The 15,848-nt window shown below is 42.4% G+C and overlaps 1 protein-coding gene and 1 long non-coding RNA gene across 2 annotated transcripts in view; one reads left to right on the forward strand and one right to left on the reverse strand.

The window, feature by feature from the left end:
* Positions 1 to 15,848, reverse strand: part of SDK2 (sidekick cell adhesion molecule 2) — an 839,306-nt gene that overhangs the window by 244,098 nt on the left and 579,360 nt on the right. The gene's annotated exons all lie outside the window — the stretch shown is intronic.
* Positions 1 to 15,848, forward strand: part of LOC138664227 (uncharacterized) — a 194,607-nt gene that overhangs the window by 122,031 nt on the left and 56,728 nt on the right. The window lies entirely within an intron of this gene.

Raw genomic sequence — 15,848 nt, forward strand, 5'->3', positions numbered from 1 at the left:
AGACCTTCATCAATGTACCTCATATAATTGATGAGATATCGGGGTCATTAGGGGAACCAGAGTCCCTGTGAGTAAGTGGCTTCTGTATTATAGGTGGAGGCGGCCACAAGTGAGGACGCTGTGCGTGTGTCACGGACGCAGTGTCCACCGCTTGTCCTGTCCTGTCTTGTCTATGTAGCACATGTTCAGAAGCAGCAGTTACATGGAGGACACTATACAATGCTATTGAGCAGTGTAGCTGTAAAACCAGCTCTGGTGTGAACTGAAAACACTTAGTAGAAATCCGCAGCACTATCCGTTTGTGTCTCTCTTCTCTTTCTTCCTCCCAACCCCCTCTAGACAAACGCAGCTGTAATTTGAACCCTCAATGAACTGGCAGCCTATCTTATTTTGATCAAGATGGATTTTAATATTGTTTTGCATAGTGAATGATGAGTTCAGGAGGCCGGAAGAAGAGAAGAAAAGCCTTATCAGAAGAGAAAGCAGCAGATTTCTCCAATAAGATATATTACAAAGTTTCTTGTATTCACTTGTACTATTGATTTCTGCAAAGTTTATTGAAACGACAGCGACAATTTAAAACGTAGTTACTGCCACAGAAAGAGGCCCCTGACTACGTTTACATTGACAAATGACTTGATAAATTGCACAGAAAAGGAAAGAGTGCTTTAAATAAAACTTTCGGTGTACGTCGACACGGAGAATAAACAGAATTAACACAATAAAAATATATATGGAAGGACAAATATTTTTCTTTTTTTTACATTTAGAGACTCGCTGCCCAGAAATACTATTTGCAATCATATAATATATTTGTCCTGGGACGTGTATCTGCTTATTGTCTGGTAATCTGTCGCTTCGGAGAAGTGTCAGCGGCAGACTGTAAAGCCGCACATGCTGAGTCAGTTTATGGGAGAGAGGGTGGAGGGTGCCGGCTGAGTGAATCCAACACAGACAGTACAATTGACATTTGTATTTAAAGGCGAAATATGTCACGGGGAAGAAAGAGAAACGGCGTTAAACTGATTTAAATAAAACAGCGACAATTTGCGATTCTAAGGAACGCAGCGAAGGAATTATAAATTACGCTACATAAAAGCGCCATCGTGGAGGGATACAAAGCGGTAAACAGGGGAAACAAAGCGAGATGAAATTAGATGGCGAGAACATTGAGTAAGAAGGAATTGAAAGGAGAGTCACAAAACAATGCGAAGAACGGCAGTTAAAAAAAAAGAAAGGGTGGGGGGGTCGTAAGGGAGCGGAGGTGACACATTTCTGCACTGTACGAGTGGCTCTCTATAGACATATACACAGGGAAACATTCCTTTGGTGGCGGCAAACGCCTATAATAATGGTTCTTATTCCGCTGAATAGCGTCTGGATAATAGGATTTTTCGTCTTGTCCGCATTACAATGAAACTTTGTACAATTGAAGAGAGGCGTAAATGCAGAGAAGGGGAATTGTACACCACAAGAGTGACAAATAGTGTTTTCAGGGGGTGAGCATTACATATCTTCTTGACTACTGGGGGGGGGACAGCATTTTGGATTACATTATTTTTTCCCCTGCAAATAGTGATGAGCGCAAGTGCTCGTTACTCGAGTTTGTCTAGGGGGTTCAGGTGACATGTTCAAGTCCCCGCAGCCGTATGTTCCACGGCCACAGAATATGCGGTGATTGCCTGGCAAAGACGAGCACAGGGACTCGAGCATGTCACCCGAGCACCAGCGATACTGGGTACATACCCGAGCACCCTAGGCAAACTCGAGTAACGCTCATCACTACCTGCAAATTTATTGTGTTAGTAGGAAATTACCAAGCTTAGGCTGGGGTCACACTTGCGAGTGCAATGCAAGAAAGTTGCGCGAGTCTCTCGCATCAATAGCCAGCACTGCCACCGGCACTCGGGACCGGAGCGTGCAGGTGCATGTATTTCTATGCAGCTGAACGCTCCCGAGTTCCGGTGGCTTTGCTGGGCATTGATGTGAGAGGCTCGCGCAAGTTTCTCGCATTGCACTCGCAAGTGTGACCCCAGCCTTATTCAGATACTCAAAGCCATGGCCTCAATGCCATCTGGTACTTTCTACAGTGCCACTCTAATTTTGGAGGAATCCAGTGCCGCATCCACAAATTGATGAATTTGTAATGAGGCCCATTGTGTTCCACCAAAGCATCGGTGTTCTTTCGATGGGTAAAATAGAGATGCATACCGATGATGGATCTGGTACTGTGTCGTGGTATATTAATGTAAATAATGACGGACCAAGGATATATACTAGCCAATGTCCAAATAATGTCTGGAAGGCCCCCCAGACTTGTGGAGGTGTCAGCAAATCTCCTAGGTCATAACAAAAACATTTTTGTCATACATGGAAAAATCAAATGTGTGAATGAGCCCACAGTTTGTGCCAAAGTGCTTAATAAATGTGGTCAGGACTCACCAACACGCATGAGAAAAACCGAACGATTATTCTGATCAGAGTATGGTCCAAGTGTGGTCCAAGTGCCATATGCTTCTCGTACATGGAGAAATAAAAAAAAAAGTTTCTCCACCGGCCCCATTCCGACAGCCCGTGAAAATTGGACTGCACTGAGATGTCATTCGAGTGCGGTCCGTTAGTTGCATGAACCCGTTGCGATTTAGATCCGATCCTCAGATCAAAACCTGAAATGTCTTCATGGTTTTCCGAGGATCAAGAGGACACGTGAATGTCCCCATAGACTATCACGGGTACGAGTGCTGTCTGTGAAAACCATGGATAGCATTCATATGTGAAAATTGGAAGTCTGAATGAGCCCTCACTGTGGTGTGTATTCTGCTTGCTGGCTATTGGTCATGTGTTCTTTTTTTCCAAAAAAATGAACCCCGGACTGGCACAATTTCTGTCGCCAGTTGTGTCCAGTTCGGGCATAAAACAAATGGCCGAACACAACTGGTATGTGTGGACGCAGCCTAAATGTAAAAATTCTGAAAGTGTCATAATTGCAATACCACTTTTGTCCAGCAGGCGATGATTTAATCCTATGACTGATCCTGGCGATCTCTCATCAGGGATTTAATGCCTGCAGTTCATGAATGTGTCTTATTAATCACAAAGTAAATATATCCATGCTATGAAATGTATATTTTCTTCCAGAGACGTTCAGATCCTTCTACACATAGAGCAGAAAGGTGAGTCACTCCTAGAATAAATTAAATGTGAAGGTGGGGAGCGTGGTCTCTGGGATTAAGGGTCATGCACTGCGGGATATGTAATTAGAATATACAGGAGATGGAAAGAAGCTGTTGCTAGTTAGAGGGAGAGTGCACAACAAGCCAATGGGGGGCACTATAACATGTGCTGAACCAGCTGGATATAACCGGATCTAAAAGCAATTGATAAGGTTAATAAGCTCCAGAAAACGCACATGGCATTTATGGATGAGCAACAAGAAACTCTTCTGACATGTCAACATCTTTAAACCTATAAATACACTTTGAGACATTCCCCCACCACAACTTTCCTTGGGTGTCCAGAGATCGGTGTCCTTAAGATATGTCATCAATATCAGATCCAAGATCCCCAGTGATTGGCAGTTTGCAGCTCTCACTTGTCCGGATGTGCACAGTGTGGGGAGCTAGAACAGCACAGCTCTGTACATGGTGAAGTGACCGAAAGGGGTGTACCGTCCATAGAGGCTACCCATGTGGCTGCTATGGGGCCCATGAGTCAGGGGGAGCCACTGAGTCCCCTTTCCTCTCCGTCAACACAATTTCAGTGGTATCCACATCCCCAGGATGAAAAGAATGGTGGATCAGGGAACCAAAGTCTCCAAGAACCACCCTTAAGCCTGCACCTGTGAGTCTGAGACTCCGAGCACTGCAAGCGCATTTATGTCACTACATCGTGCCTGCTTTGTTAAAGCCTCAGTTCTCACATTTTACAGACCGGAGCTAAACAACGGTGGAATAGGGCGAGGTGAGTAGTGTTTTTTTATGTCAGTAATTGTGGAGGCTAAATGAGGTGCTTATGTGGGCCAATCATACTGAATGGGGGATTGGTAGGAGCAATGGTACTGAGTGGGGTGCTGATGGAGGCAATGATACTGAGTGGGGGCTTGTGGAGACAACAATACTCAGTTGGGGGCTAGTGGGAGCATTATACTGAGGGGCTGATGGGAGACATAATACTATGTGAGGGACTGTAAAAACCCCACAAGGAGTTGGGGACTTTGGGAGCCCTAATTCTGTGTGACGGCTGTTGGAGCCCTCATATTGTTTGCAGGACTGTAGGGGTTCTTATACTGAGTAGGAGGTTGTAGGTGCCCTCATACTGCACCTCACCACAGACCATCATTCTATGTAGGAGCCATGATACTGTCTGTGTGGGACTATGGGGATATCACTCTACAGGGGGCAGTTTAGGTGACTAATGTTGTGGGGGTATAATACTGTGTTGGTGGCACTTTGGAGTCATCACATTCAATACTGTATGCGGGGGGTGAAACTGTGTGTGGGAGGAATTCACTGTGGGAATACTATATGCAGTGTGTGTGGGTGAGTGGGAGTATTTTTGGGAGCATCATACTCCATAGGCATCAAGAGCCAAAAAAGGTTTATCGCTGGTGAGAACACTAAGGGCTTTGTGGCCCTGTAATTTCTATGTACGCTACTAGTGGACGTTCTCAGGCACAGCAGCTCAGTTCCTATTCAGTTAAGCAGGAGGAAAGGTCATCAGTATGTTCATTCTGGAAAACTCTTCTAACCACTTAATAGGCTACAATTTGCACACAGTGACTACTGACACCAGGTCACACTCCCTTCATCAGATGTATACTATGGGCCTAGTTTATAAAATAATTTAATTCACTTTTACTTCCCCCCCTCCCTAAAGGAACTCACAGATTAAAAATTCTGTGTCCTTAAAAAGGTGGATAACATGTTCTTAATCCTGAATAATTATGATGTCCCACCTCTGAGCAATCTTTATCAGAAGCAGGGGCTGAACTACCGCAGTTGCAGAGGTCCCACCATGACCTGGCCTGGGGGGTTCAGGGCTAGCTGATGCCAGCAAATACTTCAGCTGGATGTGCATCTTCGGATGCACATTCAGCTGAAATGTATTGCGGCGAACAGACCTGGTGGCTCCATGCACAGCAGTACACACTGCCAGCCAATCAGAGAGCAGCAGTTGACATTGGCGTGCACATGACTGGAGGCGTATGACAGTGACGTCATGTGCTCCCTTCGTTTGCATGCTTAAGTCAGCTGCCTGTGTCAGAAGAGGACAACGCGTGGCAAGGGTGAGCGCAGGAAGGTAAGTAGAATGGTTTATTTGTTCTATACATTAAAGAATAGCAGCAGAACAGGGAACATATACACCAGGATGGGGTCCAGGATAAGGGAAATACAGTATATCAGGATGGGGACATATGTACCAGGAACGGGCCCAAGATAAAGGACATATAAACCAGGATGGAAGATATACAGTATATACGAAGATGGAGCAAGGATGAGGAACATATTTACCAGGATGAAGGACATATATCAGGATGGGCATAAGATAAGAGACATATATACCAGGATGGGGATAAATATACCAGGATGGGCCTAGTATGAGGGACATATATACCACGATGAGGGACATGCATACCAGGATAGAGGGCATATGTATTATATACCAGGATGTGGGACATACTGTATGTATCAAGATGTGAAGGCCCGTGCCCATCAGACTCTAGTTACACCACTGATCAGAAGCTTATCAAATATCAATTCCGACAAGTATTTTAGTAAATACAGTGACATGTAAAGGTTTGGACACCCCTGGTCAAAATTACTGTTATTGTGGCAAGTGGAAGATTAAATGATCTCTAAAAGGGCTAAAGTTCTAGACTGCCTTTGAACATTTGAAAAATTGTAAAAAGGAAAATGGGCAGATGCAAAAGTTTGGGCACCCTTGGAGATGTGTGTGCTCTGATAACTTTGACCAAGGTTTCAGGCCTTAATATGCCTGTTGGGGTTATTTTGGTTCACCATCATCATTAGGAAATGCCAGCTGAAGCAAATTTCCCAGCTTTATAAAAACCCAGCCTCCTGTTACCTTGTACCAAAAAACAGCAGCCATGGGTTCTTCTAAGCAGCTGCCTAGCACTCTGAAAATGAAAATGGTGGAAGAAAAGGCAATAAGACGATAGCTAAGTGTTTTCAAGTTGCCCTATCCTCAGTTCAACACGTAATTAAGAAATAGCAGTTAAAAGGAACAGTGGAGGTCAAGATAAGGTCTGAAAGACCAAGCAAAATTTCAGTGAGAGCTGCTCATAGGCTTGGGATATAGGCAAATCAGAACCCCAGCTTGACTGCAAAAGACCTTCAGAAAGTTTTAGCAGACTAAATTGCTGTGTTGTGGTACATTGTTCTACTGTTCAGCAACACCTGCACAAATATAGCCTTCATGGAAAAGTCAACAGAAGAAAACCTCTCCTGCATCCTTACCGTAAAATTCAAACTCAGAAGTATGCAAAAAAACATCTAAACAAGATTGATGCATTTTGGAAAGAAGTCCTGTGGACCAATGAGGTTAAAATAGAACCCTTTGGCAACAATTAACAAAGGAATGTGTGGAGAAAAAGGGCCGCCGAATTTAAGGAAAAAAACTTCTTGCCAACCATTAAGCATAGGGGTGGATCAATCATTATTTGGAGTTGTGTTGCAGCCAATGGCACAGGGAACATTTCATGGGTAGAGGGAAGAATGGATTCAATGAAATTTCAACAAATTCTTGATGCAAACATAACTGTTATGATCTGGTGGTTAGGACAAATAGTGGACCTGGTAGCTAGAGCACCAGGAAAGACCTGATAGAACATTAACATAGGACAAGCTCTGGGAAGTGGAACTTCTGCTGACCGCAATCCCTAATCCTATCACGCACACTAGAAATAGCTGTGGAGCGCTCCTATCATGACCTAGGCGCCTCGTCACAGCCTCAGAACTAGCTAGCCCTAGAGATAGGAAAAATAAGCCTATCTTGCCTCAGAGAAAATTCCCCAAAGGAAAAGGCAGCCCCCCACATATATTGACTGTGAGTTAAGATGAAATCACAAACACAGAGATGAAATAGATTTAGCAAAGAGAGGCCCGACTTGCTAAACAGACAGAAGATAGGAAAGGTCACTTTGCAGTCAGCACAAAACCCTACAAAAGCCACACAGAGAGTGCAGGGAAAAATACCTTCCGCACCGACTAACGGAGCGGAGGCGCCCCTCTGCGTCCCAGAGCTTCCAGCAAGCAAGGCAAAATTCACATAAGCATGCTGGACAGAAAAAAATAGCAAACAAGAAAAAAGCAAAGCGAAACTTAGCTTATGCTGGAGGAAACAGGTAACCAGAAAGATCCAGGAGCGAACTAGACCAATGCTACAACATTGACAGCTGGCATGGGGCAAAGATCCAAGTGGAGTTAAATAGAGCAGCCCACTAATGAATTAGCCTCGTCACCTGTGGAAGGAAACTCAGAAACACCCACAGGCACCAGAGAAAGTCCATGGACAGAACCAGCCGAAGTACCATTCATGACCACAGGAGGGAGCCCGACAACAGAATTCACAACACATAACACCATCTGTAACAAAAGCTGAAGTTGAAAAGAGGATGGCTTCTACAAATAGGTAATGATTCTAAAAACATGTGAAAATCCGCAATAGACTACTTCAAAAGGCACAAGCTTGAGGTTTTACAATGGCCCTCACAGTCCCCTGATCTGAACATCATTGAAAATCTGTGGCTAGACCTCAAAATAGAAGTTCATGCAAGACGACCCAGTAATTTCACAGAACTGGAAGAATTTTCCAAGGGAGAATGGATGAAAATCCCTCAAACAAGAATTGAAAGACTTCTGTTTGGCTACAAAAAGCGTTTACAAGTTGTGATACTTTGGAAAGAGGGTGCTACTAGGTACTAACCATGCAGGATGCCCAAAATTTAGCATCAGCCTATTTTCCTTTTTGTAATTTTTAAAAAGTAAATTAAAAAATATATATATATTTTGCCTAAAATACAAAGGAAATGTGTCATATTTACTGTAACTTTAGGCCTTTTAAAGATCATTTATCATCTTCAACTTGCTTAACTTTTCACAATAACAGTAATTTTGACCAGGGCTGCTCAAACTTTTACATGCCACAGTACTTGTATTTTTTTCAATAGATCAATTTTAGATTATTTGTTTTTTCCCGTCCTCTGCTATTTTTCCGGGAAATATATGATTAAAGGCTTATTCCTATCTCTACTGCTCATGGCTGACACAGGCATCTGAGGTCAAACTTTCAGAAACACGGTTTCCGTAACTCCCTCTTTTATGAAGAAAAAAAACTCATCTATTTCCAAAGACTAAAATAGGAATACCTCTTTAAAGTTGACACCTGGGCATTACTATCCCTCTTACTACCTCAGCGTTTTCCTGCACAGTGTCCAATCTGTGCTGACAATACAAGAAAGACCCCATTGACATTGAGAGGTAACACAAATTTTTCACATTTTTCATACTATTCCAGGAGATATAACAGAGGAACATCACAAAGCACAGTTCTATAAAGATGTTTCTGCAATTTTTTTTAATGAGGGAGGCATCATTAATAGGGCAAAATATGAAATATTGCCAGAGGGAAGGAGCTCAGAGCTTTGGGTCCATTTTACTGTATAGTATCTGGATATTTCGCACGAGAACTGTCATCTAACTTAATGGTTAATTCATCTTGTTCATGGACCTCCCACGCCTCTAGATAATGATGCAATTTTGCCATTCAGGAGTCTTAGAAAGTGGCCAACTCCTATGGCTGCCATACTGATTATTCCCCAGCTGGATACAAATTAATAGACGGATATAAAATATTTGACATCCGCCAGCTCGTCTCATTGGAAGTGTCAGCGATCTGCCGCAAAACCCAACCGTGTGCAGCTACAGATTACTCCATCCATGAACGCAGCCCTTTGAAGCTGCAGCTCTGTATAAACAGGCCAATATTGAATATAATTGAAGTTTATGTTTCCTCCACACATTTCAATAATATTATCATAAACCCGATTAACTACAGCAAAAACAACAATTCCCTGGAGCCTAATTTTCGGGATTTTTGCTAATAAGCACCAGGAGATTGCATATCAAACGGAAATATTGCCGAACACACAAAGTGGTTTGAGAAAGCAATTAAACCTAATTTACTCTTAGTTTATGCCGGCCAGACATTAGCGTGGAGCGACCTTGAGTGCTACGGAAGATGCTGCAGTTTATCTACTGTATGTGAAATCAATTAATTCCTAATAAAGACCCTCCACGCTCCCTCCCAAATACATTGGATTCCTGTGGTGAAATATGTGTTTATATATCTATATGTGTGTAGTGACATATGTCTAGGGTTATGTGTGACTAGTGATAATGTAACATCTGTCCTGAAGGCAAGTCGCACTTAGGTGTTAATAGGTACTTCCTTGGGACTAGTAGAATTGTGTCTCCATATATCATCAGGAGGTCTAGCTAGGGCCAAGAAAAAAGCTAACATTTGGCACCTCCTAGGTCTTGGAGGGGAGGTGTTAATTGTGGCCTGAGGGTATCTATTCCTGAGAACCTTTTCACAAGTGTCTCAAGAGAAAAATAATATATTCATTAGTAGCGTGGCCGTGGCCAATCAGAAAGCCAGCAATTATTACATTAACCTGAGGGGCCGTTCTAGAAACCTGACCTCCAGACCAAAGTTATAAATTTAGGCTGCAGACAGAGAATTGTGTTCACATGATGGGGGCAACCTGAGAAGCTGGTGTGATCCAATCTACATTCGTCCTACACTCAGGGAGCAGAAGCAACTACCAGTTAGATAATTTCTGTAAGTTCTCCTCTTTATTTTATACTGTTTTGCATAAGTTGTATGTCTTTTTATTATCATATTTTTATACCTTTTTCTTATTGTAAGCATTGAACCTATTGTTATTAAAGTATAAAACTTTAACAAGTTGAACCTTGAATGTTCTAAAAGAATCCATAGCCTAAGGTGTGTGAGCCTTATGAGTGATAGACATTATTAGTATTATTAGTTCCGTGACTCATCGCCCGTGTATTCGGTGAGTGGTGGCAGCGTGTATGAGCGGGTGTGTGGCCTGGGTCGGTGTGTGATTTATGCTCCCATTACAGGGAGGGAGATAGATTAACCCTTGCAGGCACAACCCCAAGACCATTGACGTCTGATCCTCTTAGGTGGTAAATTAGGTCAATCCCCTGACAATCATCCTGTATTTGTCTCATTTTCAAACCTCCTTAATTAGTCGCTGTCGTTTTAAAAAACTTTGCATTAGAATCAATAGTTAAGGCAAATATAAGAAATTGTGAAATATATCTATCAGAGATAAATGCTTCTTTTTCCACATATGACAACATACATCGTGTGCAGAATTATTAGGCAAGTTGTATTTTAGAGGATTATTTTTATTATTGATCAACAACTATGTTCTTAATCAATCCAAAATACTCATAAACATCAAAGCTTAATATTTTTGGAAGTTAGAGTGTTTTTTTTTTAGATTTGGCTATCTTAGGAGGATATCTGTTTGTGCAGGTAACAATTACTGTGCAGAATTATTAGGCAACTTCCTTTACTGTGGCAAAATGAGTCAGAAGGGAGATTTGACGGGCTCTGAAAAGTCCAAAATTGTGAGATGTCTTCCAGAGGGATGCAGCAGTCTTGAAATTGCCAAACTTTTGAAGCGTGATCAGCGAACAATCAAGCATTTCATGGCAAATAAGCGTGTTGGGCAAAAAAGGTGCAAAATAACTGCCCATGAATTGAGGAAAATCAAGCGTGAAGCTGCCAAGATGCCATTTGCCACCAGTTTTGCCATATTTCAGAGCTGCAACGTTACTGGAGTAAAAAAAAGCACAAAGTGTAAGATACTCAGGAACATGGCCAAGGTAAGGAAGGCTGAAAAACGACCATCTTTGAACAAGAAACATAAGATAAAACGTCAAGACTGGGCCAAGAAATATCGTAAGACTGACTTTTCAAAGGTTTTATGGACTGATGAAATGAGAGTGACTCTTGATGGGCCAGATGGATGGGCCAGAGGCTGGATCAGTAAAAGGCAGAGAGCTCCACTCCAACTCAGACGCCAGCAAGGTGGAGGTGGGGTACTGGTATGGGCTGGTATCATAAAGATGAACTTGCGGGAACTTTTCGGGTTGAGGATGGAGTGAATCTCAACTCCCAGACCTACTGCCAGTTTCTGTAAGACAACTTCTTCAAGCAGTGGTACAGGAAAAAGTCGGTATCGCTCAAGAAAAACATGATTTTCATGCAGGACAATGCTCCACCACATGCCTCCAACTACTCCACAGCATGGCTGGCCAGTAAAGGTCTCAAAGAAGAAAAAATAATGACATGGCCCCCAGGTTCACCTGATCTGAACCCCATAAAGAACCTCTGGTCCCTCATAAAATGTGAGATCTAAAGGGAGGGAAAACAGTCCACCTCTCGGAACAGTGTCTGGGAGGCTGTGGTGGCTACTGCACGCAATGTTGATCGTAAACAGATCAAGCAACTGACAGAATCTATGGATGGAAGGCTCTTATAAAGAAAGGTGGCTATATTGGTCACTCATTTTTTGGGGTTCTGTTTTTGCATGTCAGAAATGTTTATTTCTAAATTTTGTGCACTTATATTGGTTTACCTGGTGAAAATAAACAAGTGAGATGGGAATATATTTAGTTTTTATTAAGTTGCCTAATAATTCTGCACAGTAATAGTTACCTGCACAAACAGACATCCTCCTAAGGTAGCCAAATCTAAAAAAGCCCACTCCAACTTCCAAAAATATTAAGCTTTGATATTTATGAGTCTTTTGGGTTGATTGAGAACATAGTTGTTGATCAATATTAACCCCTTCATGACCTTGGGATTATCCGTTTTTCCGTGTTCATTTTTCGCTTCCCTCATTCACAGAGCCATAACTTTTTTATTTTTCCGTCAATATGGCCATGTGAGGGCTTATTTTTTGTGAAGAAAGTTGTACTTTTGAACAACATCATTGGTTTTAGCATGTCGTGTACTAGAAAATGGGAAAAAAAATTCCAAGTGCGGTAAAATTGCAAAAAAGTGCAATCCAACACTGTTTTTTTGTTTGGCTTTTTTGCTAGGTTCACTAAATGCTAAAACTGAGTTGCCATTGTGATTCTCCAGGTCATTATGAGTTCATAGACACCAAAAATGTCTAGGTTATTTTTTATCTAAGTGGTAAAAAAAATTCCAAACTTTGCTAAAAAATTGTGCCATTTTCCCATACCCGTAGCGTCTCCATTTTTCATGGTCTGGGGTCGGTTGAGGGCGTATTTTTTGCGTGCTGAGCTGGCGTTTTTAATTATATCATTTTGGTGCAGATTTGTTCTTTTGATTGCCCGCTATTGCATTTTAATGCAATGTTGCGATGACCAAAAAAAATGTAATTCTGGCTTTTCAAATTTTTTTCTCGCTACGCTGTTTAGCGATCAAGTTAATGCTTTTCTTTTATTGATAGATTGGGCGATTCTGAATGCGGTGATACCAAATATGTGTTGGTTTGATTTTTTTTTTATTGATTTATTTTGAATGGGGCGAAAGGGGGGTGATTTAAACTTTTATTTATTTTTTTTTTTTTCACATTTTTTTAACTTTTTTTTTTTACTTTTGCCATGCTTCAATAGCCTCCATAGGAGGCTAGATGCTGGCACAACTCGATCACCTTTGCTACATAGCAGCGATCATCAGATCGCTGCTATGCAGCAGAAATGCAGGTGTGCTATGAGCGCTGACCACAGGGGGGCGCTCACAGCTAGCCAGGATCAGTAACCATAGAGGTCTGAAGGACCTCTATGGTTACTATGCATAAGCATCGCTGACCCCCGATCATGTGTCGGAGGTCAGCTATGCGCTCATTTCTGGCCGAATGGCCGGAAGCACCGGTTAAATGCCGCTGTTAGCGTTTGACAGCGGCATTTAACTAGTTAATAGCAGCGGGTGAATTGCAATTTCACCCGCCGCTATTGCGGGCACATGTCAGCTGTTCAAAACAGCTGACATGTCCCGGCTTTGATGCGGCTTTGATGCGGGCTCACCGCCGGAGCCCGCATCAAAGCGGGGGTTCTGACCTCGGACGTACTATCCCGTCCGAGGTCAGAAAGGGGTTAAAAATAATCCTCTAAAATACAACTTGTCTAATAATTCTGCACACAGTGTACTTCTTCACCTCCTCTCCTCTCTTCTGAACTCATCATTCACTCTGAAAAACTGCTAAAATACATAGTCTCAAGGAAAGATAGACTTCCAGTTAAATGAGGGATCCATAAATGTTAGACACCTTTCCTAGTGATCCCGGGCTCCACTTCCTTCCCCTGTGTACGCTGCCTTCTGTCTTGTTCCACGTTGGGTTTTGCAAGTTGTCTATTGTGGATTAATGACATCATCTGCCTTGACCTATTTAAGGCCCATTAAGACACATACCTGTGTCTTGAGATTGAGACTCTCTGTTTGGGGTGCTACACCTGCTTTAATATTTATGTTAGGGCTTGCTTGCATCCATTCCTGGGTTCCACTTTATCCATCCTGCTCCTCCTGAGATTCTTGTGTTTGCCAAGTCCTCACTGCCCATGTGCCTTCGTACATCAATGTCCGGGTTCCATATCACCACCTGGACCTGAGGCTTAGAAAATCCACCTCACTAGGCAAGCCTAACAATATGGAGGGGGAAAGTTTCCACACACACACACACACACACACACACACACACACACATGCTGCTTACTAGTAAATGTTTATCTCATCCCAGAGCTGGATTCACAGTTCAACTACTTATTACTGCTGTGCAATGTCTTCCATGCAACTTTTTTCTTTTGAGTGAACTGCTGTTTATCTCTAGTAAGTTTTTAACTCATCCCAGAGATGTTGTCACAGCTACACTGCTCAATACTGCCTTATAGTGCCCTTGCTGCTGGTGATTCTGAACATGTGTTTCAGAGAAACAAAAGAGTCGTAATCCTTTAATCTGTGTGTGCAGTGTATGAGGACATCATGGTAGGTAGACTCCACCCACAAGCTTAGAGACAATTGAAAATTAAAAATAGAGCTCGCGGAAGAGATAACTGGTTAAAGATGCAGTATACAAGGCATACATTGAACAGAGGTAATGTTATTCCCCAGGTAGGCACACAACTTTCTGAAAACTCACGCAGTTGGTATATGGGGTGTTAATAGACACCAGAAAAACACCAGAATTATTTAATTTATCTTATGCTTTTGGCCAACTCAAAAATATTTCACGTATCCGTACGTTCCTAAACCAAGAATCTGCAAAAACCCTAGTCCATGCCCTCATCATCTCCCGCCTTGACTACTGTAACCTCCTGCTCTGTGGCCTCCCCTCTAACACTCTCGCACCCCTCCAATCTATTCTAAACTCTGCTGCCTAACTAATCCACCTGTCCCTCCGCTATTTCCTGGCCTGTCTCCTCTGTCAATCTCTTCACTGGCTCCCCATTACACAGAGACTCCAGTACAAAACCCTAACCATGACATAGAAAGCCATCCACAACCTTTCTTCTCCATACATCTGTGACCTCATCTTCCGGTACTTTCCTGCACACAACCTCCGATCCTCACAAGACCTCCTTCTCTACTCCCCTTTTATCTCCTCTTCCCACAATCGCATACAAGATTTCTCTCGCGTATCACCCCTACTCTGGAACCCTCTACCACAACACATTAGACTCTCGCCTATCATCGAAACCTTCAAAAAGAGCCTGAAGACCTACCTCTTCCGACAAGCCTACAACCGGCAATAACCACTGATCGACCAAACTGCTGCACGACCAGCTCTACCCTCACCTACTGTATCCTCACCCATCCCTTGTAGATTGTGAGCCCTCGCGGGCAGGGTCCTCTCTCCTCCTGTACCAGTTATGACTTGTATTGTTTAAGATTATTGTTCTTGTTTTTATTATGTGTACCCCTCCTCACATGTAAAGCGCCATGGAATAAATGGCGCTATAACAATAAATAATAATAACTTAAGGAAACATGACAACTCCTTATCTAAAGCAAGATCAGCTAAATATTATGGCTCTGCCTCATCAAATCACTCGAAATTAGTGGTTTTCACTGGGGAAGCTGTGTGTGCGGCTGGACATTTGAAGTATAACATGGTGCTTTTACAAATATATACTAATAATAATGTTATAATAAAACAATGTGAATTACACAGGCAGTCACTTATTACAGTGGTTCTTCTCTCTCGCCACTATACAGAGAACCCACCCATGATATCATGTGCCCTAACTGGTCATTTAAAGAGAAACCGTCACCAGGTCAAAGGTGTCTAATTTTTGCTCTTATTTTATTCTCACTGTTCTCCTGAGCACGTCAGTTTTTGTTTTAAAAAATCCTGCCATACGGTTCCAGAGTTATGGGCCTTGTTATCTTCATATCATTTTTATGGCCTTTACAAGGGGGCGTGGCTCACAGGGTAATTATGCTGAGCAGCCTGAAGACACACCCCAGAGGATCCTGTGAACAGCACCTCCCCGGGTAAAGACCAGAAAAATTAGCAATAAATAAAAATGCCCATATCTCTATGACTGTACGGATTTTAAAGTAACAAAAAATTAATTACTCAGGTGAGTAGCAAGAATAATAATAATAATAATCTTTATTTATATAGCGCCAACATATTCCGCAGCGCTTTACAGTTTAAACAGTTTCAAACACAAAAGTCATAAGTAACAACGTTAACAATACAATAATTAAAGCAAAGTAAGACGACCCTGCTCGTGAGAGCTTACAATCTACAATGAGGA

This window comes from Ranitomeya imitator, chromosome 2 (genome assembly GCF_032444005.1).
Source record: "Ranitomeya imitator isolate aRanImi1 chromosome 2, aRanImi1.pri, whole genome shotgun sequence".
NCBI classification, from domain to species: domain Eukaryota; kingdom Metazoa; phylum Chordata; class Amphibia; order Anura; family Dendrobatidae; genus Ranitomeya; species Ranitomeya imitator.